Source organism: Erythrolamprus reginae, chromosome 4, assembly GCF_031021105.1.
Source record: "Erythrolamprus reginae isolate rEryReg1 chromosome 4, rEryReg1.hap1, whole genome shotgun sequence".
NCBI classification, from domain to species: domain Eukaryota; kingdom Metazoa; phylum Chordata; class Lepidosauria; order Squamata; family Dipsadidae; genus Erythrolamprus; species Erythrolamprus reginae.
Genome location: NC_091953.1, coordinates 54,184,051 through 54,209,723, shown reverse-complemented (window position 1 = coordinate 54,209,723; position 25,673 = coordinate 54,184,051).

Sequence of the window (25,673 nt, the reverse complement as noted above, 5' to 3'; positions counted from 1 at the left end):
GACGGGGCCAATTAGAAAGGTATTTCCATCCCTGAATTGGCAACAGCTGGGTTTGGGTGTGGTTCTCCTCAGCAGGGTTGAAAAGGCAGGCCCGCCCTTACAGTCTTGTGGAGAGTTATCAACTGGGAGTCCTGTGACCTTGCTTCGATTCTTGGCGTCTCTGATCTTGGTTTGTGGCCTAGAAGTCTGGAAGACTTGGGGGAGGCGTGGGTTTTATTATCCCCAGCGATGTTTTTGCCAGCAAGAATCCTGTTTTATTGCCTGGCCTTCGTGAAACCTCTGTGAAGCTTCATAGTGTTCCTGTGTGTAAGAACAGTTTTTGTTACCTGTGTTTGCTTTCAATTATATAAACTGCCTTTGCTTTTTACCAGTGTGTCTGGCTACTCTTTTTGGTTGGTGTTGGCATCTGGGGAGACCCAGACAGAACACCTGGAGAAAACTGCATGCTGAATAAAGCATAAACCCATCTTAATTGTGTTGAGATGTTTGAGAAGGACTTGTTGAAATAATACCTATTAAAGAGATGCTGGCAAATACATTGCTAAGTCTTTGCCTGGAAATTTGCAATCCTTCAAGAAATGTAAGAGTTGTTGACTGAACAAGAAATAATGTGAAAGATTGTTGGAGATCCAACTGAAAATAGCTTGACAAAAAACTTTTCTGTCTGATATGAGCAACAGCGTATTTTAAAAATAAGACCAAACAGGAAATTATGCTTACAGGTGGATCTGGTGGTACACCCTTTATACAATTTTTATACACTCTTTGTACAATCATTAAGTGTTGTACCTCATGTTTCTTAACAAATGTATCTCTTTTTAATGAACACTGAGAGCATATGTACCAAAGACAAATTCCTTGTGCGTGCAATCACGCTAAATAAAAAATAAAGAATTCTATACAAAAATAATGAATTCTTGCTTTATCAATTATTTTCTCCGTCAAATTTGTGAAAAGTTTATATTGCACGAATTTTCTTATGATTACTTTGTTTTCTCCATAGTAACATATCATGATTATATTCCAAAGAATCCCAATAGTAAGTACTTCTCTTTCTTACAATATCATTTCTGCTTTTAGTGTTAGTATTAGATTTTTGAATGGGAATTTTTATTTCATATACAGCATGTTTTTTTAAAGGTCATCACTTCATCACAGCACCTGTGCTCAGTGTCATGCACAGCCAACAGCATAAATTTCTTCCACCTCTTCAGAACTCCATTGTGCTTGTCAGTCATTAGAAGGGCATTGTGTTAGATAAAAGCCACATAATTCTCAAAGCTGAGTCCAGAATCAAAGATCTATTTTCCGATAACCTTTGCAGTATTTTCATCACCTGTATGGTTTACTGTAGAGATTGAATTCTAACTGAACTTTGAGACTCTTCAAAAGTCACACGATACCGGGAGATACTAGAAGAGTGTTTTGGACGTACAGAACCAAAGTTTGCTGAAGTTGTTGATCAGGATTCTGCTAATGAAGATATTACATTGAAATGGCCAAAATAAATTGAACAAATAAAATCAAATAATAAAACATATGTCCCTAATGTAGGGAAGGATGGCAAGGAAAGAAATAATCTTAAATAAAACTTGCTTAAAATACACATTGCTATAAGATGTAGGCACAGATATTTTAGTAACTTCTCCACTATCTACTTTTGTACACAAAACTGTACACCCTGCTTATGTAATCAAGTAAAGCATGAAAACCTGTTAAATAAATCATATGGGTCTTTCTAGTTTTATGAGAGAACTCAATTTTGTCCATATCTGAATAAATGTATGACATAGAAATAATTGGACTCGCTTATTTGCATCGAGGCAGACTTAGTCTACCTGCATAACAACACAGAGAAAACTCATGTTTCAACAAAATATAAGCTCATTGCTGGCTTGCCCAATAAATAACGTTTTGTCTTGATGTTCACAGATGAAAAGCATATGAACTATATTACAAACACTCTATATCAGTGATGGTGAACCTTTTTTTCTTCAGGTACCGAAAGAGCATGGGCATTTGCTATTGCACATGCACGAGTGACCACACCCATAATTCAATGCCATGGGAGGATGAAAACAGCTTCCCCCGGCCCGTGGAGGCCCTCTGGAGGCTGGAAATGGATTTTTTCCAACTTCTGGTGGGCCAAGTAGGCTTGTGTTTCACCTTCCCCAGGCTCCAAAGGCTTTCTGGAAACCAAAAACACCCTCCCAGACCCTCTGTGTGAGCCAAAAATCAGCTGGCCACACACACATGCATGTTAGAGCTGAGCTAGAGCATCGGCCTGCATGCCAGCAGATGTGGCTTTGTGTGCCACTTGTGGCACCTGTGCCATAGGTTCGCTATCACTGCTCTATATTATGAGGTACATAAATACAACTGAATACTCTGGGCCTTGGAAATACAGCATCATGTTAGGGTAGACAAAAATAATGACCTGAAAAGTAGGCAAGCACCAGGAGAAGATCAAAGTATATTAAAGGATAAAACTATCTAGAGTTTACATGTGAAATAGTATGTGAGCATAATCTTGGGAGGCAGGACAATGAGGAGTAATCTGGTATCATTCCTGTCTATTAACATTAGAATGCTGATAACCTGATCAAGAACTGCTCAGAAATAGATACACCATTTCCTAATTTTTCTTCTAAAATGGTAATAATATTTCTTTTATTTAAAAGAAATTATTGAAAGTTTTAAAAACTGAACCTTATGATGTATACAAAAAAAGGAATACAATACATAGGAAAAAATAGAAGAAAAATCCCCACAAACATTATTAATAACATTTCTTTAGAAGATACACAAAACGTACTAGTTTGATTTCAGCATTTTTAGATTGTAAAATAAGAGACAGTGAGGAGGTCAAATCATGGCACATCAAGGTAAACATAGCAAAAAGGCTTTAAAAGTTGTTGCCAGCCTTTCTTCTGGGGGAGTGACACCAATAAATAAGCCACGCTGAGCCACCATTCAAATACACATCTGTGGTACATTACAGTCACTCTTTTCCCAATTTGTTTCTTGGCTAGTCTATTAGACCTGAAAAGTTCAGTCCTCTGATGTTATATCTTGAAAGCAGTTCCATTTGAGATGGCGGATGAACCTCGGAGTTTCATAGACCCCAGTGGCTTTAGGCAATGAAGTGTGGGGATTTTCTAGGTTTCTCTGAGAATTATTGCCTTTCAATACTGCTAAAATAATACCTACTAGGATGATTATCACTAGAAGCCATTAACTCTACTTGTCCTCTTTAGGAAACAAATCCAGCATGCCTATAAACTCTGCTTGCATTGAGGAAAAATGTTGATTAGTGACATATCTTTCTAATTAGCTGTGCTAGAATTAAGAAATGTATTCAAGGGACAATTGTATTCAAAGTTTGATTCAAACATCTATGCAACTGATGCTTTGTTGCCATTTGTGATGGTCCAGGGACAAAAATTCTGGGGTCTAGGACAACTCATATCAGCCACAGCCAACTTGCTGCAGCTGTCTTGCATTGGCCATGGGACAACATGCCACAGGAGTCAGACAATTCCATATGAAATAACTCAATGCAATAAATGTTACCCACTAGGGTTTCTTTGACATTATTTCCATTTTTGTGAATAGAAATAATGTCAAAGAAACAGTGGTAGATGATATTCATCATGCTGAGTTATCCTGCTGTGAATTGGCTGCAGCAACATGGATGTGGCAAGTTGGCTGTGGTCAAGTGTCCCCTTTTGAAAATTCTGAGAAGAGGAGGTCAGTTATCTTAGTTTTCCTCCTTCTAAGAGGAAGAGCTGGACACACTTTAACATCTACCATCTTTATTCAGTGGGGAAAAAGTGGGCTTAGATCACAGAACTTTTTGACTACTAATTATGGAATGACATCTTCATTTTTTTTTCCATGCACTTTACTGAAATACCATTCAAAATAAATGATAAATTGTGTTATGATTTTTAAAAATCCCCTTCTCTAGAATATAGTTCTACATTTAGTGCTCTGTCACTGGATTGCATGAATTGGACTAAGAACCTATCCATTCTCAAAAGTATTTTAAACTCTTTCAATATTTCTCGTATCCTTGACAGTACCTATGTGTTTCTTTCTATTTTGAGAAAGAAAAGGATTTTGAGAAATTTGTATGCATAAATTTTACAAAATATTGCATTTATCCTGTTCCAGATGGCCTTATAAAGTCCCTGCATTTGATGGAATGTGGATGATTGAACATAGCCTCACAATGTTTGGGGATTTCTGTTCAGCATGTCAGGGAAGTGGGCAGCCGATCTCCAAATGGAATCAGAAACTCTGACACAAACCAGTTTTATATAAATAAATATATCTACAATAAATAAGATAGGTAAATAGGAATATTGTCAGGTAAATCAACACAGCAGGGACATCATGAGGTAAATCACAGAACACATAGGGTGCACAGAAGAAAAAGCAAGAAACAAGGACCCTCCCCCTTTACACTCCCAGCGACAATCATAGCTTGAATTGCCTCATGTACTAGTCAGCACTCTTCAACGAATTAGTTATAACTGTGTGTTCATATTCATTGTCCAATCCTTTACTGCCGCAGCTATTAAATTAAATATTTTAAGAGGATCATTATGGTTTCAAAATAAAACAGTATTCTAAATAAGAAAAAAAACTCAATTGATACAGTTTTGGAAAATAAAACATTGCTCTTAATATCAAATTCTCTGGAGGCTGGTACTCATAAACAAAGATTCTGGTTGTAGAGTTATCTCAGAATACATGGCTCCATCTTGGCTTTTGTGGTCAGTAATTTTGCTTTAGCCTTTCTCACACTATCTGAAAGCTTCCTCAAGTTTTTTTAAAAGGAAAACTCCATTGGATAGTTTCATTCTCATGCATCTATTGAGATGCTTCTCGGTCATGCTCTGTATTGTCTATGTGTTCCTTCCAAATAGGAGAGAATTGATGGTTTTATTGGATAAAAGGCTGGAATCACTTTTTCCACATATCTATGACTTTCTGGACAGTCTGTGATATCTGACAAGTGTGATTATTTTTTCAAAAGTCTTTGTTGAACAATGATATGAAAAATCTCTTTGAAAATGCTTTAACCCATATCATTGTTATTCATACATGTCTGGACAATCTTAGAAAATTCTAGAAGGGCAGTAGGAAAAACTTTATTCTATAGAAATTGTATACAGTGCAGTTTTATCCTTCAGCAAATCTTATCCATCAATAATTTTAAATTTTAAGTTTAAAATGTGGTTTAAGTGTTTCCATTCTAACAATCAAGTTAAATATACTGTTTAAACAAGTCAAAAACACCATTGCACCATTGCACCATTGCACCATTGTTGAATAGAACACTAGTGTTTGATTTAATTTCTCATATTATCACATTAAATATAAGAGGTAAGGTATGTTCATCTGCCTTATATAAAGAACAAGTTGGAGGGAGCAGGAAAGAGAAAAGGAAACTAAGATACTAAAATATTAAATAAGTATGTAGAGACTCTGATGCAGAAATAACAGGTAATGCCTTTTCTATGATTAGCTCCAATTATGTTTATAGGCTACAAGTTTTGCTTAACAACCATGTGATATATTTAACAACTGCAGAGGTCAGCTTAACAACCATGGCAAAAAAGGTTGTAAAATTGGGCGCAACTCACTTAACAACCATCTTGCTTGGCAATGGACATTCTGATCCCAACTGCAGGAAGTCGAGGGCTACCTGTACAAAAGAGAGAGGAAGTTACCGTCTGAGTAAATCTATGTTTCCAAAGTTATCTTAACTGATATACAAGCCATGTATTCCAGCATGAATCACACAGAGGGCTTTTTGCTTTTCTGATAAACTTTAATAATATTCTTTAGATAATTTAATTACCTTTTAGGATCGTTAGTGATACGTGCTCTCCAATGTCTTTTATGGAACTTGAGATCACTCCACAATAACATTGATTCAGTAATTGACCTCATACAGGATGGCAGCAGCTTCTTAGCAGTAATTACAGTTCTTGTCTGTCTAAATATGAGCAACTAAAATAGTAAAGCCTCTGCAAGCTTATTATGATAGCAAGTGTTTTGTAATAAGGGAAAGAGTGCTATTATAAGGGATTAGATAGTGTGTTATTTTTTGAATCAATGTATAGTAATACTCCTCAAAATTCCATTTTTTTTTAGTTCCTTGAATCTATCAGGCCCTGGGAATTCTAGAAACAATTTCTTGCTGTTTCAGTGGTTTATTAGAAGTGACTACAACATCCCCATTTGTGGAGATTTTAGCATTTATATAGCACTTTTTTTCTAGAAACCTTTAGCTGCTTAGTTTTCTTAGAAACACTCGGTTTTCTTTCTCTACCTTATTTGTTCAAGTGAAAGGTGGTATCTTGACTTGATGACCATAAAAGCTTTCAGCCACAGCTTTCTGATGCACTGATAGCTGTTAGCCCATTGTATTTCTGGTTATATTTTTCTATTCCTGTTGTTGATAAGAAAGACAAAAAAAAAAGTCTAAGTGGACATGACATTACCTGAAACAGAAATAGAAGAGCAAGAATTGAGGAAATTATAAAATAAAAAGATCTGAAAATAGAATTAGAATGACTGTGGCAAAATAAAGAAAAAAATAGTACCAATAGTAATAAGCACCTTTGTTGCAATCCCAAAACAACTGGAGCACCACTTAAACAACATTGGAATTGATAAAATCACCATTCTCTACCTTTAATACCACCAAACAACAACATTGTTGGAAAAATGCCAACATAGTTGGAAAAAAACCAAATCAAATCTATACATCTGGCTGACAGTGCAACCAATACAATATTTTATTATTGTTGCTGTCGTTGAATATTATTGTTATTATCTCTTTTATTCATTGAACAGGAAATTCTATCAACTGAACATTTTAAAAAGTGTCACAAATACCACTGAATGTTGCTAATGGTGGATATGGGTTGCTGCCAGCATCCTAGGTATCAACCAAGTATCTTCCTAAAATATATGATGTTCCAAGTACCAGAGTTTTTTGCAGTTCTGCTGGTGTTATTGCAGGAAGCTGCAACTTCCTAATGTGTTTTGAAATTCTTGGACATGGTACCAAGTGCCCAATGACAATGGGTATCACTGTTATATGTTTCATCCATTCAGTGTTGGGCTACCAAAATTTTTACTACCACACTGTGGGCATGGCTTATGCATTTTGTTTCAACATCTTTCATTGCAAATTGGGTGCTCTGGGGTGGAGCTCCAAATTTTGCTACCGGAACTGCGTTCCTGACCGTTCCCGTAGGAGCCCATCATTGGATCCATTGCTGTGTAGTTTCAATAGCCAGGTTGTGATATTTTTCATTTTTTTCCAGTGCTTTTTCTTTTACTGGCATCTCCTGGTACAGTGATATCAATAAACTGTACTCTTCGGCTCTCGACAACAGTGATATCTGGCGTGTTGTGTTCCAAATGATGACCTGTCCATATTAGAAAGTCCCATAAGATCTTCACCATTAATTTTCAGTAACGTTTTCCACTTTGTGCTCCCATTGCTTTTCAGGTACAGATATGTCATATTTTTTACATACTGACCAGTGGACTAATTTAGCAACTCGATCATGTCTAACTTTGTAATCAGTTTGCACGATTTTGCTGTACTCACATATTAAATGTGAAACAGTTTCAACTCTATTGTTGCAAAGTCGGCAGTTTGGATTGTCAGTGAATTTGTTTTATCTTCATTTTCATGGCATCTGTAGCGCTTGTTCTTGAACAGCTAGTATTAAACCTTCCGTTCTTTCTTGATGGTTCCCATCTTAAATCATGCCTATGTAAGGCTGTCATCACATTTTCCTTTAATGTTTTTCAAGTGTTGTCCATGCAAAGCTTTGGTTTTCCATCTGTTTAATCTGCCATGCAGCTTTTTTTTTCTTATAGTCTGCCTTTGTTTCTGCTGTTTTTATCATGTTCTCCATTTTTCACAGCCTGTAGCAATTTTAATTCACATAGTCATTTAAATTTCATTTTTCTTCTTCTACAGTTGATGGATTTGCAATAGCCTGCCTCCTATTTTTCTTGGCAAGTACCTGTCGATATCCCTTTGTGGATGTAAAGTATGGTACATATTCAAAAGTTTGCACTTTTTCCAGTCCAGGTTTTCCAGTTCAGCCAAAGTCCAGTTGATTATTCCAGCTGAGTAGTGTATCACTGGAATTGCCCATGTATTGATGGATTTAATTATGTTTCTAGCATTCAGCTTTGATTTTAATATTTTGCAGACCCTCCTGTTATATTCCTTTTATGTTGACTCTTTGCCTTTTCCATTCAAGATATTATGTGCATCCAATATGCCTAGGTATTTGTAACTGTATTGCTTTGCTAATGCTTTCATTATGCTTCCATTTTCCAATTCTATTCCTTCTTTTTTTCCTTGCTGCATGGATGATATAGCATATTTTTAAAGTCCAAAGTTCAGTTTGATGTCACTGCTAAACTTTTGGCACAGCACCCAGTGTGCCATATACTATTGGGACTACCTGCACTGGTAGTTCGATTTTAAGATGCTGATATCGGCTAGGTTTTTCTTGCTATTTTATATCAATCCAACTGTCACCTGGTATGGCAACATCAATGATCCACACTTTTTTCTTTTCTACAGTTGTGAGGGTCCAGTGTATTGTGTTCCAAAACCCTGTCAGTTTGAATTCAAAAGTCACAAAGTATTTTAGCATGCTTGTTTTCAACTACTTTCTCAGGTTTACAATCCCACCACACTTTTTTCTTTTCCATAATCATGAGGTCTGGTGTATTGTTGTGTTTATGTTTGTTTATTTAGATTTGTATGCCGCCCCTCTCCGCAGACTCAGGGCGGCTCACAACAAAGTGCAAAAAATACAATTTATAACAAATCTAAATTTCTACTAAAAACATTTAAAAACCCCATTTCTAAACACACATACATACACACATACCATTCATAAATTGTATATGCCCGGGGGAGATGTCTCAGTTCCCCCATGCCTGGCGACACAGGTGGGTCTTAAGGAGCTTGCGAAAGGCAAGGAGAGTAGGGGCAGTTCTAATCTCCGGGGGGAGTTGGTTCCAGAGGGTCAGGGCCGCCACAGAGAAGGCTCTTCCCCTGGGGCCCGCCAACCGACATTGTTTAGTTGACGGGACCCGGAGAAGGCCCACTCTGTGGGACCTAATTGGTTGCTGGGATTCGTGCGGCAGCAGGCGGTCTCGGAGATATTCTGGTCCAGTGCCATGAAGGGCTTTAAAGGTCATAACCAACACTTTGAATTGTGACCGGAAGTTGATCGGCAGCCAATGCAGACTGCGGAGTGTTGGTGAAACATGGGCATACCTAGGTAGGCCCATGACTGCTCTCGCAGCTGCATTCTGCACGATCTGAAGTTTCCGAACATTTTTCAAAGGTAGCCCCATGTAGAGAGCATTACAGTAGTCGAACCTCGAGGTGATGAGGGCATGAGTGACTGTGAGTAGCGAGTCCCGATCCAGATAGGGCCGCAACTGGTGCACCAGGTGAACCTGGGCAAACGCCCCCCTCGCCACAGCTGAAAGATGGTTCTCTAATGTGAGCTGTGGATCGAGGAGGACGCCCAAGTTGCGGACCCTCTCCAAGGGGGTCAATAATTCCCCCCCCAGGGTAATGGAAGGACAGATGGAATTGTCCTTGGGAGGCAAAACCCACAGCCACTCCGTCTTATCCGGGTTGAGTTTGAGTCTGTTGACACCCATCCAGGCCCCAACAGCCTCCAGGCACTGGCACATCACTTCCACTGCTTCATTGACTGGACATGGGGTGGAGATGTAAAGCTGGGTATCATCAGCATACTGATGATACCTCACCCCATGCCCTTGGATGATCTCACCCAGCGGTTTCATGTAGATATTAAATAGCAGGGGGGAGAGGACCGACCCCTGAGGCACCCCACAAGGGAGAGACCTCGGAGTCGACCTCTGACCCCCCACTAACACCGACTGCGACCGACCGGAGAGGTAGGAGGAGAACCACTGAAGAACATTGCCCCCCACCCCCAACCCCTCCAGCCGGTGCAGAAGGATACCATGGTCGATGGTATCGAAAGCCGCTGAGAGGTCAAGAAGCACCAGGACAGAGGATAAACCCCTGTCCCGGGCCCGCCAGAGATCATCCATCAACGCGACCAAAGCAGTTTCCGTGCTGTAACTGGGCCTGAAACCCGACTGCTGGGGACCTAGATAATTGGCTTCTTCCAAAGATCGCTGGAGCTGGAGTGCCACCACTTTCTCGACAACCATCCCCATAAAGGGAAGGTTGGAGACTGGCCGGTAGTTGTTAAGTACGGCTGGGTCCAGGGAAGGCTTCTTGAGGAGGGGGCGCACAAGCGCCTCTTTATAGGATGATGGAAAGGGTCCCCTCCCCAAGGAAGCGTTGATAATCTCCTGGACCCAGCTCCGTGTCACCTCTCTGCTGGCCGAAACCAGCCAGGAGGGACACGGATCCAGTAAACAGGTGGCGGAACTCACAGCTCCAATGGCCTTGTCCACTTCATCAGGTGTCACCAGATCAAACTCTTCCCAGACAGATGGACAAGTACGGGCCCCAGTCACCTCAACTGACTCGTTGTCAGCCGACTCTGTTTTCCAATTGGAGTCGAGGTCCGCCCAGATCTGAGCGATTTTATTGTGTTTAAAAACCATATTAGTTTGAAATAAATAATAATAATAATATTATTAATAATAATAATAATAATAATAATAATAATAATAATAATAATAATAATTTATATATAACTGGACACAAAATTACTTTGATTTGCAGAAACAGCAGATTAATATCTAATGTTTTCCTCCTACTGATAGATTATGAAAAGAAAGTAGTAATTCTCTTCGCAATTCCTTGTACTATCTTACCATTTGTTATAGGAAGTTGCAAGGCTTCGAAATTGATATTAAAAGAGGATGAATTAAGTATATGAGCTTTTACTTTTATGCTTAGTCCTGTTTTTCAACAGAGACCAAAATAGGCTTCTATTAATGTTTTAGCATTGAGAATACAAGATAAAAAGAGAATGCAATAACCTGGAGCTGATTCTAATTTCTCAGAGGACATCATTTTTCTTGTTCCTTGAGAATATCTATAATCTTTTTTTCTCATACAACTCTAATCTTAGAAAAAAGTTGCACTTTGCATGATTATCTAATGAGGTTTGTGTATAATAATCTAGTTTATTTTGCTATACCAATTCCACTTTTTCAAGCTGCATATGAATATGTTTTATTAGAAAAGCTATTCAGAGATCCTGAGAAGCAGTAGAAGGTATTTCAGCACCAACAATGTTTCCAATGGATCTTACATTCTGTCCTTCACAGACATTAATTTTGAAGAGGTAGGTGGGTTGGTTGGGGAACAACCAACCCAACAGTAGTACTGTTTGAATTGTTACCAACATAGGAACAGAATCTCTCCACCTGAATTTTATTTTTTATTTATTATTTTATCCAATATAAGATTAAATTGTAAACATGTATACATCAGATGATTTTGAGTACATGGGAACATTAGGACAGGGGTTGTAGGCATGTTGGTTCAGTTATGCAGGTCCCTTACAGACCTCTTGGGTCTCTTAGGAATGGGGTGAGGTCAACAGTAGACAGTCTAAAGTTAAGGTTTTGGGGATTTGGGGAAGAAACCACAGAGTCTGTTAATATATTCCAGGCACTGACCACTTTATTGCCGAAGTTGTTTGTTTTTAAATGTCTTTGTGTTGTTCTGTGTATTGTATGTATTAAAATAAAGTTAAATTTTATTTTTATTTTTATTTTTTTTAAAAGGGTATCCTTGCTCCAATGGGGGATTCGATTGTGGAGGATTATGGCGATCCACTATCTCTCACCTTCACAGGGATTTCTAGCTGTAGCTTTGCACTGGTAATGTTGTTTTACTAATTCAAGCTACATATCAGTGGGGAGCTTGATAGATTGGGCAGTGGGGATTGGCAATGGGGATTTCTAGTAGTCTTGCCTCAGCGGTCCTCAGTGGTCTGGGGATACAGCCTCACCTTTGCTGGGATATAGCTTTGCCTTCCTAGCTGAGTGCCGTCGTCTCACCTCATGGCAGTCACCTGGTGATAGAGCATTAAAGTATTAAATTCTGAGAAACATTCCTTGGCAGAGGACAGCAATGAAAAAAGTAAAATTGTTTTAAGATGTATAATCAATTAATAATAATTAAAATAAAGGAAGGGAATGAAAATCTTAAGTTTTTAAAAAGAAATAAAAATAAGATAACTTTCATATTTATGCTTAATCCTAAATCTAACATAGGACATAGGAAGGGAAAATAGGAAAGCAATACAAGAGATAAAAAGGAGGTAGATCAAACCTAAGAGATAAATCTAAATGAAAATATTAATTGCAATAGCATGTCTTGTCCAGTCAGTGAAGCAGTAGAAGTGATGTGCCGGTGCCTGGAGGGTGTTGGGGTCTGGATGGATGTCAACAGACTCAAACTCAACCCTGATAAGATGGAGTGGCTGTGGGTTTTGCCTCCCAAGGACAATCCCATCTGTCTGTCCGTTACCCTGGGGGGGAATCATTAACCCCCTCAGAGAGGGTCCACAACTTAGGCGTCCTCCTCGATTCACAGCTCACATTAGAGAAACATCTTTCAGCTGTGGCGAGGGGGGCATTTGCCCAGGTTCGCCTGGTGCACCAGTTGCGGCCCTATTTGGATCGGGAGTCACTGCTCACAGTCACTCATGCCCTCATCACCTCGAGGCTTGACTACTGTAACACTCTCTACATGGGGCTACCTTTGAAAAGTGTTTGGAAACTTCAGATCGTGCAGAATGCAGCTGCGAGAGCTATCATGGGCTTTCCTAAATATGCCCATGTCCCACCAACACTCCGTAGTCTGCATTGGTCACAATTTAAAGTGTTGGTTATGACCTATAAAGCCCTTCATGGCATCGGACCAGAATATCTCTGGGACTATCTTCTGCCGCACGAATCCCAGCAACCAGTTAGGTCCCACAGAGTTGCCCTTCTCCGGGTCCCGTCGACTAAACAATGCCATTTGGCAGGACCCAGGGGAAGAGCCTTCTCTGTGGTGGCCCTGACCCTCTGGAACCAACTCCCCCCAGATATCAGAGTTGCTCCCACCCTCCTTGCCTTTCGTAAGCTCCTTAAAACCCACCTCTGTCGTCAGGCATGGGGGAACTGAGATATTCCCTTCCCCCTTGGCTTATAAAATGTATGCATGGTATGTCTGTATGTATGATTGGTCTCTTAAATTAGGGTTTTTAAAATTAACTTAAATATTAGATTTGTTTATATTGTCTTATTGTTGTTGTTAGCCGCCCCGAGTCTACGGAGAGGGGCGGCATACAAATCTAATAAATAAATAAATAAAATAAATGTCTACTTGGTAATATCAATGTTTAGTGCTTTTCTTTTTTCCATAACTTCTGAAAAAGAAATATAGATTGAAGATGGAAACTACTCAGTGTTGACTCCAGAATTATAACAGGAATATGCTAAAACATATACAAATTGAGATTGTTTATTAATTCAATCACTGAATCCCTCTTTATCATGGGTCCTGAGAATAAGTAGCATTAAGGTAGCAATCGTTTTCAAAGCAGCAATTATTATTATTTCTTTTAAAAAATAAAATAAAAGCCCTGTGTTTTAGCCTAAGAACACAGAAAATTAAGAGTCAGATACCAGAGGCAATGGAGGTAATCCAAGGAGAGAAGAGGAGGAGGGGAGGAGGAGATGATATATTCTCCATGAGCTTTATTCGATGTGTGTGATATAGTTGGGAAAACAGTTAAAATTCAGGAAGTTTAACTCAAAAGACTTTATCCAAATAATTAGGAAAAGATATGCAAGTTAGTCCCAAAGGATGATTGATGTGCTAGAAATCAAAGAGAAAGTGAGTGACTGAAGCTAAGTAAGGGTATTATATCTCTTTATGCCTATTGCAATTAATAAAATATATACATGTAGTTAAAACAAACAGACGTTCTCATTAATGAAAAAAGATAATCAAAGAGAAATGAAACTAGCATGGTTGATGAGAGAAGTGAAATTATTAAATTCCAATGAGTCATTTAACATTCATTCAGTGAGTTGATGCTACTGGCTTTTAGATTAGACTTGCAGGTGATACTATAATGATGAAGGATAATTTTAGCTTGAAACCTAAAAAAAATAAAGTTTGAAATATTACTATCCTGTCTTCCATTATATATTACAGTGAACCCTCGATCATCGCGAGGGTTCCGTTCCAGGACCCCACGCGATGATCGATTTTTAGCGAAGTAGCGGTGCGGAAGTAAAAACACCATCTGCGCTTGCGCAGATGGTGTTTTTGCTTCCACTGCCGCCCGCCCTTCGCCCGCCCACCCCGTTGCTCGCGCCCGCCCACCCCATTGCTCACGCTGTTGCTGGGGCCGCTTCCCAGCTGGGGAGCCGAGCTAGGGAGTCCGGACCGCGCGCGCGTTGCTGGGGAAAGCGCGCGCGCTTGGGGAATCCCTAGCTCCGCTCCCCAGCTGGGGAGCCGAGCTAGGGATTCCCCAAGCGCGCGCGCTTTCCCCAGCAACGCGCGCGCGGTCCGGACTCCCTAGCTCGGCTCCCCAGCTGGGGAGCGAGCTGCGATGTCCCCAAGCGCGCGGGCACCGCCCGCCCGCCCACGCTGTTGCTGGGGCCGCTTCCCAGCTGGGGAGCCGAGCTAGGGAGTCCGGACCGCGCGCGCGTTGCTGGGGAAAGCGCGCGCGCTTGGGGAATCCCTAGCTCCGCTCCCCAGCTGGGGAGCCGAGCTAGGGATTCCCCAAGCGCGCGCGCTTTCCCCAGCAACGCGCGCGCGGTCCGGACTCCCTAGCTCGGCTCCCCAGCTGGGGAGTGAGCTGCGATGTCCCCAAGCGCGCGGGCACCGCCCGCCCGCCCACGCTGTTGCTGGGGCCGCTTCCCAGCTGGGGAGCCGAGCTAGGGAGTCCGGACCGCGCGCGCGTTGCTGGGGAAAGCGCGCGCGCTTGGGGAATCCCTAGCTCCGCTCCCCAGCTGGGGAGCCGAGCTAGGGATTCCCCAAGCGCGCGCGCTTTCCCCAGCAACGCGCGCGCGGTCCGGACTCCCTAGCTCGGCTCCCCAGCTGGGGAGCGAGCTGCGATGTCCCCAAGCGCGCGGGCACCGCCCGCCCGCCCACGCTGTTGCTGGGGCCGCTTCCCAGCTGGGGAGCCGAGCTAGGGAGTCCGGACCGCGCGCGCGTTGCTGGGGAAAGCGCGCGCGCTTGGGGAATCCCTAGCTCCGCTCCCCAGCTGGGGAGCCGAGCTAGGGATTCCCCAAGCGCGCGCGCTTTCCCCAGCAACGCGCGCGCGGTCCGGACTCCCTAGCTCGGCTCCCCAGCTGGGGAGCGAGCTGCGATGTCCCCAAGCGCGCGGGCACCGCCCGCCCACGCTGTTGCTGGGGCCGCTTCCCAGCTGGGGAGCCGAGCTAGGGAGTCCGGACCGCGCGCGCGTTGCTGGGGAAAGCGCGCGCGCTTGGGGAATCCCTAGCTCCGCTCCCCAGCTGGGGAGCCGAGCTAGGGATTCCCCAAGTGCGCGCGCTTTCCCCAGCAACGCGCGCGCGGTCCGGACTCCCTAGCTCGGCTCCCCAGCTGGGGAGTGAGCTGCGATGTCCCCAAGCGCGCGGGCACCGCCCGCCCGCCCACGCTGTTGCTGGGGCCGCTTCCCAGCTGGGGAGCCGAGCTAGGGAGTCCGGACCGCGCGCGCGTTGCTGGGGAAAGCGCGCGCGCTTGGGGAATCCCTAGCTCCGCTCCCCAGCTGGGGAGCCGAGCTAGGGATTCCCCAAGCGCGCGCGCTTTCCCCAGCAACGCGCGCGCGGTCCGGACTCCCTAGCTCGGCTCCCCAGCTGGGGAGCGAGCTGCGATGTCCCCAAGCGCGCGGGCACCGCCCGCCCGCCCACGCTGTTGCTGGGGCCGCTTCCCAGCTGGGGAGCCGAGCTAGGGAGTCCGGACCGCGCGCGCGTTGCTGGGGAAAGCGCGCGCGCTTGGGGAATCCCTAGCTCCGCTCCCCAGCTGGGGAGCCGAGCTAGGGATTCCCCAAGCGCGCGCGCTTTCCCCAGCAACGCGCGCGCGGTCCGGACTCCCTAGCTCGGCTCCCCAGCTGGGGAGCGAGCTGCGATGTCCCCAAGCGCGCGGGCACCGCCCGCCCACGCTGTTGCTGGGGCCGCTTCCCAGCTGGGGAGCCGAGCTAGGGAGTCCGGACCGCGCGCGCGTTGCTGGGGAAAGCGCGCGCGCTTGGGGAATCCCTAGCTCCGCTCCCCAGCTGGGGAGCCGAGCTAGGGATTCCCCAAGCGCGCGCGCTTTCCCCAGCAACGCGCGCGCGGTCCGGACTCCCTAGCTCGGCTCCCCAGCTGGGGAGCGAGCTGCGATGTCCCCAAGCGCGCGGGCACCGCCCGCCCGCCCACGCTGTTGCTGGGGCCGCTTCCCAGCTGGGGAGCCGAGCTGGGGTGTCCCCGCGCGTGCCGCCCGCCCGCCCACGCCGTTGCTCGCGCCGCCGCTGGGGTCTTACGGGGGCAAGAGGGGGAAGACCCGGGGAAGCCTCTGCCCGGCGGGGAAACTCCACCATCTACGCATGCGTGGAAGGGCACGCATGCGTAGATGGTGGAGTTTACTTCCGGGTTGAAAACTCGCGAAATAGCCCTTTCGCGATCCTTGAGGACGCGAAACTCGAGGGTTCACTGTATTGTCTGAGGCTCAGATTTAAGGATGCTTTGATTGTTTCTGATCTACAAAATGTTTTCTTCTTTTCCAGTATGTTACAATTATTCTGTTATTCTTTTAATAATATAAATGTTTTTAATTATTTAAATGTGGGATGTGAGACAGAGATTTACTTAGAATTATTTGAGGGGAGCAATGGTAAATGGGCCTATTGACCTGTCTTTTGCATCATATCCCATCTCTATACTGGGACTAAATTCCAGAAGTCGAAAATAGACTATAACTTTTGATACTTTTTTGGATCCCAAAAAATAAATATAGACACAATAAATTTTCAGGTACAAGTTGTGCAGAAGAGATAGTGAATGGTACGAAATAATAAATATTAGGATAAGAACTTTAGCTAATAATTAGGATTTATATATTAAATTAGCATCATAATAAGTTTCATACTTATGATATAACAATATGCACCTGCCTTTACTCTATTTGTTTCAAAAGGATTGCTTGTGCAAAGTTAAAAGCAGTGTCCCCCAAGGTAGCGTACTGGGACCTACGCTCTTCATTCTCTACATCAACCTTTGCGATCTCATCATAAGCAACTGTGTTCTTTTTGCAGATGATGTAAAACTCTTCAACATCACTGAAAACACAACTACTCTACAAAAAGACCTAGACTCAGTTTCTGACTGGTCCAATACATGACAACTCCAAATCTCAACCAGCAAATGCTCTGTCCTACACATTGGCAAAAATAATCAGAACTTCAAATACAAACAAATTATCACAGATAATCCCCTCTCGGTCAAGGACCTTGGAATACTAATACCTAAAGATCTAAGTGCCAAAGCCCACTGCAACAACATTGCCAAGAAGGCCTCAAGAGTTGTTAATCTAATCCTATGTAGCTTCTGCTCTAGAAATTTCACACTACTTACCAAAGCTTACAAAACTTTCACCGGACCCATCCTAGAATACAGCTCATCTGTTTGGAACCCATACCACATTTCTGACATTAACACCCTCGAAAATGTCCAAAGATACTTCACCAGAAGAGCCCTTCACTCCTCTACCCGAAACAGAATTCCCTACGAAACTAGACTTACAATCCTGGGCCTTGAAAACTTAGAACTACAACACCTTAAACATGATCTAAGTATCACCCACAAGATCATATGCTGCAATGTCCTGCCTATCAAAGACTACTTCAGCTTCAACCACAACAACACAAGAGCACACAACAGATTCAAGCTTAATATTAACCGCTCCAAACTTGACTGTAAAAAATATGACTTTAGTAATCGAGTTGTTGAAGTGTGGAATTCATTACCGGACTCTGTAGTATCATCCCCTAACCCCCCAATATTTTCCCCTTAGACTATCCACAGTTGACCTCTCCAAATTCCTAAGAGGTCAGTAAGGGGCATACATAAGCGCACTAGAGTGTCTTCCATCCAAACAGACAGAAAAGCCAGCACAAAGGGACAAAGGCTTAGAGGAAGCCTGGGCAAGTTGTACTTGAGATATTTAAGCTATTCTTAAAGCAAGAAGATGAAAGACAAGAAAGAGAAAACAGTTCTTAGTATGCATGATTGGCTGAGGTTGAGATTTATAAAAGCTAATTTGAATAAAAGCTGTTGACAGTTTGTTTAGTTGGAGTAGATTTAGTTATATATTAAGAGTTCCGTGTTGTTAACTTGGCTATTTTTAATTTTTATCACTTCAATTAAAAATGGAATTTTGTTCCTATGTATAAATAAATCTCAAAGTGAATTTCTTTTTGTTCATCTTGAGAAAGATTTCATTGGGATGTATATTATTAATCTAATGATATTTTATAGTTTATTTTTCTGACATTAATTAAAAAAATTGGAATGGCTAAATTCTATTCTAGATTTAGAATAAAACCCTTAAAACAGAATAAAGCTTTAAAACAAATAGCATATTTTCAATATGGCATGTCTTATAAAATGATTTTGAAGTCTACATTAATCTTGTCATATCATAAATAGCTGTTCCATGCCAAAATCATACTCTTCTGGTTCCAATAACTTTCAGTTTCTCTGTATCACCTATTTCCTTCATCCAAACTAAACAAAAAGTTGCAAAATATCATTTGCCGAAGAGACGGAGTAACAACACGGACACAAGAGCTGGATTTAAACTTGGGTCATTTTTATTAATAATAATTTGCATAATTTATTGTATTAAATTAGCATAAATTAGCATGAATTAGCATAAAATCAACATGCTTAACTATGACCCAAACAATGGACCTGCAGGGTCAAACAAATACTTCCGGGGCGGAAATGACGTAGCAATCAACATTCCTGGGCAACTATGGGCGTAGCTCGATGCTAGTCCAGGTGAGGGACCTCTCCCTCACCTGAGACCCTGCCATGCACTCGCATGAGGGGGGTCCCGCCGGCGCACCCCTACCCGGGGACTTCAATGTGCGGGACCCAAAGACAGGTTCCCCCCAACTGCTCAGGTAGCACCCCACCATGAGCTTGGAGAGAACCTGTCAATCATCCCCAAAGATGCCCAAGGGAGAACGTGCAGTTGCTAACCACCACCTAGATTTCCGCCCCTAACCTGCCTACCCAAATGACCAAAGGTAAGCCAATCAACCTAATTAAATGCAAGCACCCCCTAACCGCACATCCATCTCCCCAGTGTGGAATGGGTGAAAAAACGGCCATGCCTAATGGGCGAAGCCGCAAAAAATTCCCATTCGGCCCCCCTAGGGGCGACCCAATAGTAGCACACTGCAAAATAGGGAGGGCGGGCGGGTGTCTGCTCCAGCTGCCGGTCCGGGCGAAAAGGCTTGGCCCAGGGCCTGCAGGCCCTTAAATAGGGCCAGCAAGCCCCGCCCCCGACCGGCAGCAACGTCAGGCCTTGTAGGCCTGATTTTCGGCCGAAATCTCATCTTGCGAGATTTCGGCCGAAAACAAGATGGCTGCCACCATGAGGGAGTCCGGTGTCTGCCCGGTCCCTCCGGCAAATGCTGCCAGCCGGTAAGTCGACCGGCGCTATTGCCGAAGAGACGGAGTAACGACACGGACACAAGAGCTGGATTTAAACTTGGGTCATTTTTATTAATAATAATTTGCATAATTTATTTTATTAAATTAGCATAAATTAGCATAAATTAGCATAAAATCAACATGCTTAACTATGACCCAAACAATGGACCTGCAGGGTCAAACAAATACTTTCGGAGCGGAAATGACGTAGCAATCAACATTCCTGGGCAACTATGGGCGTAGCTCGATGCTAGTCCAGGTGAGGGACCTCTCCCTCACCTGAGACCCTGCCATGCACTCGCATGAGGGGGGTCCCGCCCGCGCACCCCTACCCAGGGACTTCAATGTGCGGGACCCAAAGACAGGTTCCCCCCAACTGCTCAGGTAGCACCCAACCATGAGCTTGGAGAGAACCTGTCAATCATCCCCAAAGATGCCCAAGGGAGAACGCGCAGTTGCTAACCACCACCCAGATTTCCGCCCCTAACCTGCCACGGAGCGGGGGTCAGATCTCTATCTTGGCCCCCCGACTCCCCCCTCTAGCTGCGCCAGCTCACGCAGCGACCGCTGCAGATCCTGTAAGGAAATGGTGTTCCCCTGCTCTGACAGGTGAACGCCGTCGGCCCGGTAAAGCCACGGCCGATCTACAGTGATGAGGGGATGGGCCACTACAACCCCACCTAATTCCCTAACTGTTTTGCCCAGGGCCTTATTCACTCTACGCCTGACCCGGTGAATGGCCCTAAGGGAAATGGCGTCCCTCCATACGATCCTTGGGAGGATCTCTGACCACACCACTTGCGTGGTTGGCCACACCGTGCGAAGCCACCGCAGGTCTTCGCGCACCTGGATGATCAACGGTAGACCACCAAGCAGGCAAAGGTCATTGCCACCGAGGTGCAAGACCAGCCATATGGGTGCGGCTATGGGCTGCCGCCCACCCAGTCCCATCTGAGCGTGACCCTGGGTAGCCGCCCGCCCAGCAGCGCCGGGTACAGCCCTGAGATGCTGCCCTCCCAGCAACGTCGGTAGGAGCCCCTCCCACCGCATACCTCTTCGGCCCATCCAAACAACATTGACCCACCGTCCCAATGACAACTGGGTCCCGATGGCGCTTCTGGCTGCTGAGCGGCTGGCCCAAAATACCATGCTGTGGCCACACAGCAGTGCCGTCGGTTTCTGATTTGCATGGGGACCTGGAAGAGGACACACACAGAGAGGTTACCTAGCCTAAGCCCTGCCTAGGATCCTCGGCGGGCCTAACATAACCCAAATATGCCGCCGACCGCCAGTGGCCAATCTCCCGAATCCGATGGGCCAGGAAACCAGAAAGCGCCGCGCTAGTGGCGACGCCAATACGGAACGACTGCGTTCCATATCCGGCGGGATCCATGCCCACCTGAGCCATTGCTTTAGACACTAAAGCCCAGAATTGATAACGGGTCAGGGGGGTACCGTCCTGGTGCTTAAAAAGGTACCCTTGCCCTGACCCCCTTAAGCCACAAAACTGCTGCAAAGCAGCCATCGGGCATACAGACTGGTCGGTGGCTGCACTAAGCTCTATCTTAACCCCTCTGTGCAACTGATCTGTCTTGGAATGTCTCACCAAAAGAGAGACACCCCCCTGTACAAAGGCCAGATCAGTGAACTGGAAGGCACGGAGCGACAAGTCAGCCTGTGAGGAGGCCATTGCCTCGCTGACCCTAAGGGCCCCAAAAAACATGACACAAGTGGCTGCGCTAAAAAGACGGGCCTCGTACAGAGAGGCACACAGACTGTCCAAGGCCTGATTAATCAAGGACAGCTGCTGAACCGTCAGGGCCTGACGAGTGTCAGAAGGGACCCCCTGTCGCTCCCTCACCCAGCCTTCCAGCATCTTCCGAATGCGGAAGTCACCAGAAAAGTCACTAAACCCCCCTGCCTTGGACAGAAAGGCGAGGCCGGCTAACCTGGACCTAATAGTCCTAACTGAAAGGCCACGCTGCCTCAGCAGGACGCAAAATTCCGCCAGGTGTTCAACTGGGGCAGGCCAACTATGGGGGTAACCCTTACCCTGCCTGAAATCCCCAAACTCCTTACCTGCACGCTGGTAGGCCCGCAGGGTGCCCGGTGCTACCGAAAGGGCGATCGCCCTGGAGGCCTCGTCTCTCCAACGCTTGGGAGCCCGCCCAGGCTCCAAAGGTGGACTGGGAATACCTCTGGCGACTCCCGTGCCCACGGGGCCAGGGTCCGAAACCTGGACAACTGACCACGGGACAAGGCGTCAACCACCCCGTTATCCAGCCCGGGGACATGTCTAGCCAGAAACAATGCGTTCAGGGACAAGGACTTGTGCACAAAATGGCGGACAAGCCGCATGACCCTGTCACTCTTAGAGGACAGGGCATTAACAACATGGACAACCGGTAGGTTGTCGCACCAAAAGTGCACAGTCTTGTCCCTAAACTGCTCCCCCCAAAGCTCTAAGGCCACTATCAAGGGGAAGAGCTCTAAGAAAGTCAGGTCTGTAACCAGAGAAGAGGCACTCCATTCCGGAGGCCACACCGACCAGCACCACTGGTCACCTAATACTACTCCAAAACCGCAAGTCCCCGCAGCATCGGAGCAAAGCTGCAACTCAGCTTCCAAAAGAAGCTCGTGCCTCCAAAAAGACAACCCATTAAAGTGTTCCAAAAACTCCCGCCACACGCAGAGGTCAGCCCTGACTCCTGCGCATAAGCGGGTACGATGATGGGGCAAACGCAGCCCCCGCATCGCATCATACAACCATCTAGAAAAAGCCCTGCCCGGCACCACTACCCGACAGGCAAAATTAAGGATCCCGGCTAGTTCCTGGAGCTGCCGAAGCGTAACCTTCCTGCAGCCCAGGACCGCCTCCAGCTTGCACCTGATTTTAACCAACTTGTCCAGGGGCAATCTAGAAGATTGCTCCTCTGAGTCCAATTCAATACCGAGGAAGGTAATCCTGGTAGCAGGGCCTTCAGTCTTCTCAGAGGCTAAAGGCACCCCTAGTTGAGCACAAAGGGCTTCGAAGTCCCGCATCAGAGCAAAGCATTGCTCCGAGTGTGCAGGCCCTGCCAACAGGAAGTCATCAAGGTAGTGAACGACCGAGCCCAGGCCACTACGCCTCATGAGCGCCCACTCCAAGAAGGTGCTAAAACTCTCAAAAAGAGAACATGAGACAGAGCAGCCCATTGGCAATGCCCTGTCCACATAAAAACCACCTTCAAAATGGAAGCCCAGGAGCTCGAAGTCATCCGGGTGTATGGGGAGGAGCCGGAATGCCGACTTGATGTCGCACTTGCCCATAAGGGCTCCAACCCGACACTTCCTAACCATGGTCACGGCCGCATCAAAAGATGCATACCGCACCGAACACAATTCGTCAGGAATAAAATCATTCACTGACTCCCCTTTAGGAAAAGACAAGTGGTGAATCAACCTAAATTCACCACTCGCCTTTTTGGGGACCACCCCCAAAGGGGACACTCTAAGATTCGGAAAGGGCGGCTCCGGGAAAGGCCCGAGGACCCTGCCTTCGGCCACCTCCTTCCCAATCTTGGCCCTAACAATGTCCTCATGTCCGACAACCGACCTGAGGTTATCGGACATGAAAGCCTTCCTGACCCCCACGTAAGGGATCCTAAATCCCTTTGAAAAACCTAGCAAGAGAGCAGCCACTCTCGAGCGAGGGTGGTAGTCAACCAACCAACCCTCAAGCACAGCTACATTAATTGGGCTGGGCCCCTTTTCCCCCAGCTGATGCGGGAGGCTTACCTGGACCCCCACCCTTCTTCTCCGCCCCCTTCTTGGGGCGGGGGCACACAGAAGATGCATGGGGCCCCCCACAATTCCCGCAGGCATGCTTGTATTTGCAAAAGGGACGAAAACACGCCCCTTTCACAGCAAATTCATGACAGGCGGGTGAGGCCCCCTTACCAGCTGCAACAGGAGTCACCTTGGCCGACGTGGCCACCGCAGGCTCCTCCTCCATGAAATGACCACTGTCGGTCCACTCACACCCCTCTTTGCCAGACATATGCGTGGCCCGGAACCACAGGTCCGGTACCACCATATCCCATGGCAGGTTGGGCTCCACAGCCATCCTCATCCTAAAGCCCTTATCATAATGGCGCCATATGGTGCCTTTGTATTCAAAATTAGCCCTGGCGATCAAATCAATATACTTAAGCATCGCCGAGGCCATGGCAGGCTGCCTCTGAATCACCACTGACGCATACGTCAGAAAAGCGTACAGCCAGGAGCTGAAACACTTGGTGACTTTTGTTTTCTTGGGCTTTTCCCCAGGAACTACATCTTTCTCCTGCTTAGGGACCTCCCGATTGAGCAGTGAAAAAAGGTCCACGTACTCCCCCCTCCAAATGGCTTCCTTCACGGACGGGTGGAGATGGTAACCTAATGGGGTGGCCGGCAGACCACACGGGATGGCTCCCGCCTTAATACTGGTGAACAGGTCCCACACCGTGGTGGCCCCCGTCCTTAACACCCCCAAGCCCTGGGGATAGGCCATCAATGGAAGCGGGGGCATAACTGCAGGAGCTGTAGGGGTCCAACCCCCCACCCCGGGCACCCCGGGCACCCCAGCCACCCCCGGCCCAAGCGGCGGCGCCACGCCAGGCACCGGCGCCCCCACCAACGGGGCCGACGACGACCAGACCTGCCCGCCTGCGCCTGCCTGGGGGCCCCCACAGCTAACCCCGTTCCCCAGCCCCGTCGGGGGAAAACCCGCACCGGCTAAGGGAAGAAATGAAGGTGGTGTATTGTGTGGTGCAACCTCACCTGCCCCGTATGGGGTTGAAGACATCCAAGGGGGCCCTGCCACGGCGGGGCCCGGAAAAGCCGTCAAGTGCCCGGACTGGGCCGCCTGCCCGGTCTGGGCCCTCTGCCCGGTATGGGCCGTCTGCCCGGCCTGGGCTGCTGCTGGAGCTCCTCCCGACGCCGCTGGCACCTGCTCGAAGGCCCCCCAAGGGCCCGAGCCGCTCCGCCACTGCTCGAGCTCATCGAGCCTCTCCAACACCCTAGCCCAAGAAAGGGCAGGAGAAACATCAGAGTGAGGGGCTGCAGGTAAAAGCCCCACCGCCCCCTCCTCAGGCACCACCCCAGGGGCCCTCTCCATACTCGCCCGAGCCCGGGCAGAAGGCCTAAGGGCCCTCCTGGGATGCGTGGCAGCAGGCTGGGCCACAGGGGCCTTGGCTTGCCTCTTCTTAGGGGCCATGCCTCCCAATTAGTAAATAAAGAAAAAAACACTTTTGTTTATTTTGCCCCAACACACCTGCAGCAAGGTAACCTTGCCAGGCAAAAAATTACCCAGGGGCTTACAGCACTAAAATCCACACCCTGGAGCAATAAACAGGGCCCAACCCCAGGTGCCCCTGTGGACCCCCAAGGCCAGTCACCCCGAACCCTGGGCTAGGCCCAACCACAAACCCCCTCCCAGCCGGGAGCGAATCACCACTCCCCCTCGGGCCCGAGGGGGACCAGGACACCAGCGCCGCCGATCCAACTGTTCTGCAGTCCTCTGGCACCGCTGGGCTTCGAAGAAAGGCCTCTTCGCCGGCTTCAAAATGGCGGCCGCAACACGAGGCCACCACAAAATGGCTGCCAGGAGCAAACAAAATTGAATGTCTGCTCCAGCTGCCGGTCCGGGCGAAAAGGCTTGGCCCAGGGCCTGCAGGCCCTTAAATAGGGCCAGCAAGCCCCGCCTCCAACCGGCAGCAACGTCAGGCCTCGTAGGCCTGATTTTCGGCCGAAATCTCATCTCGCGAGATTTCGGCCGAAAACAAGATGGCGGCCACCATGAGGGAGTCCGGTGTCTGCCCGGTCCCTCCGGCAAATGCTGCCAGCCGGTAAGTCGACCGGCGCTATTCAAATCAGGGAGACGAGGCCGCCTTTTTCTTCAGCATCTTGCAACATCTTGTACA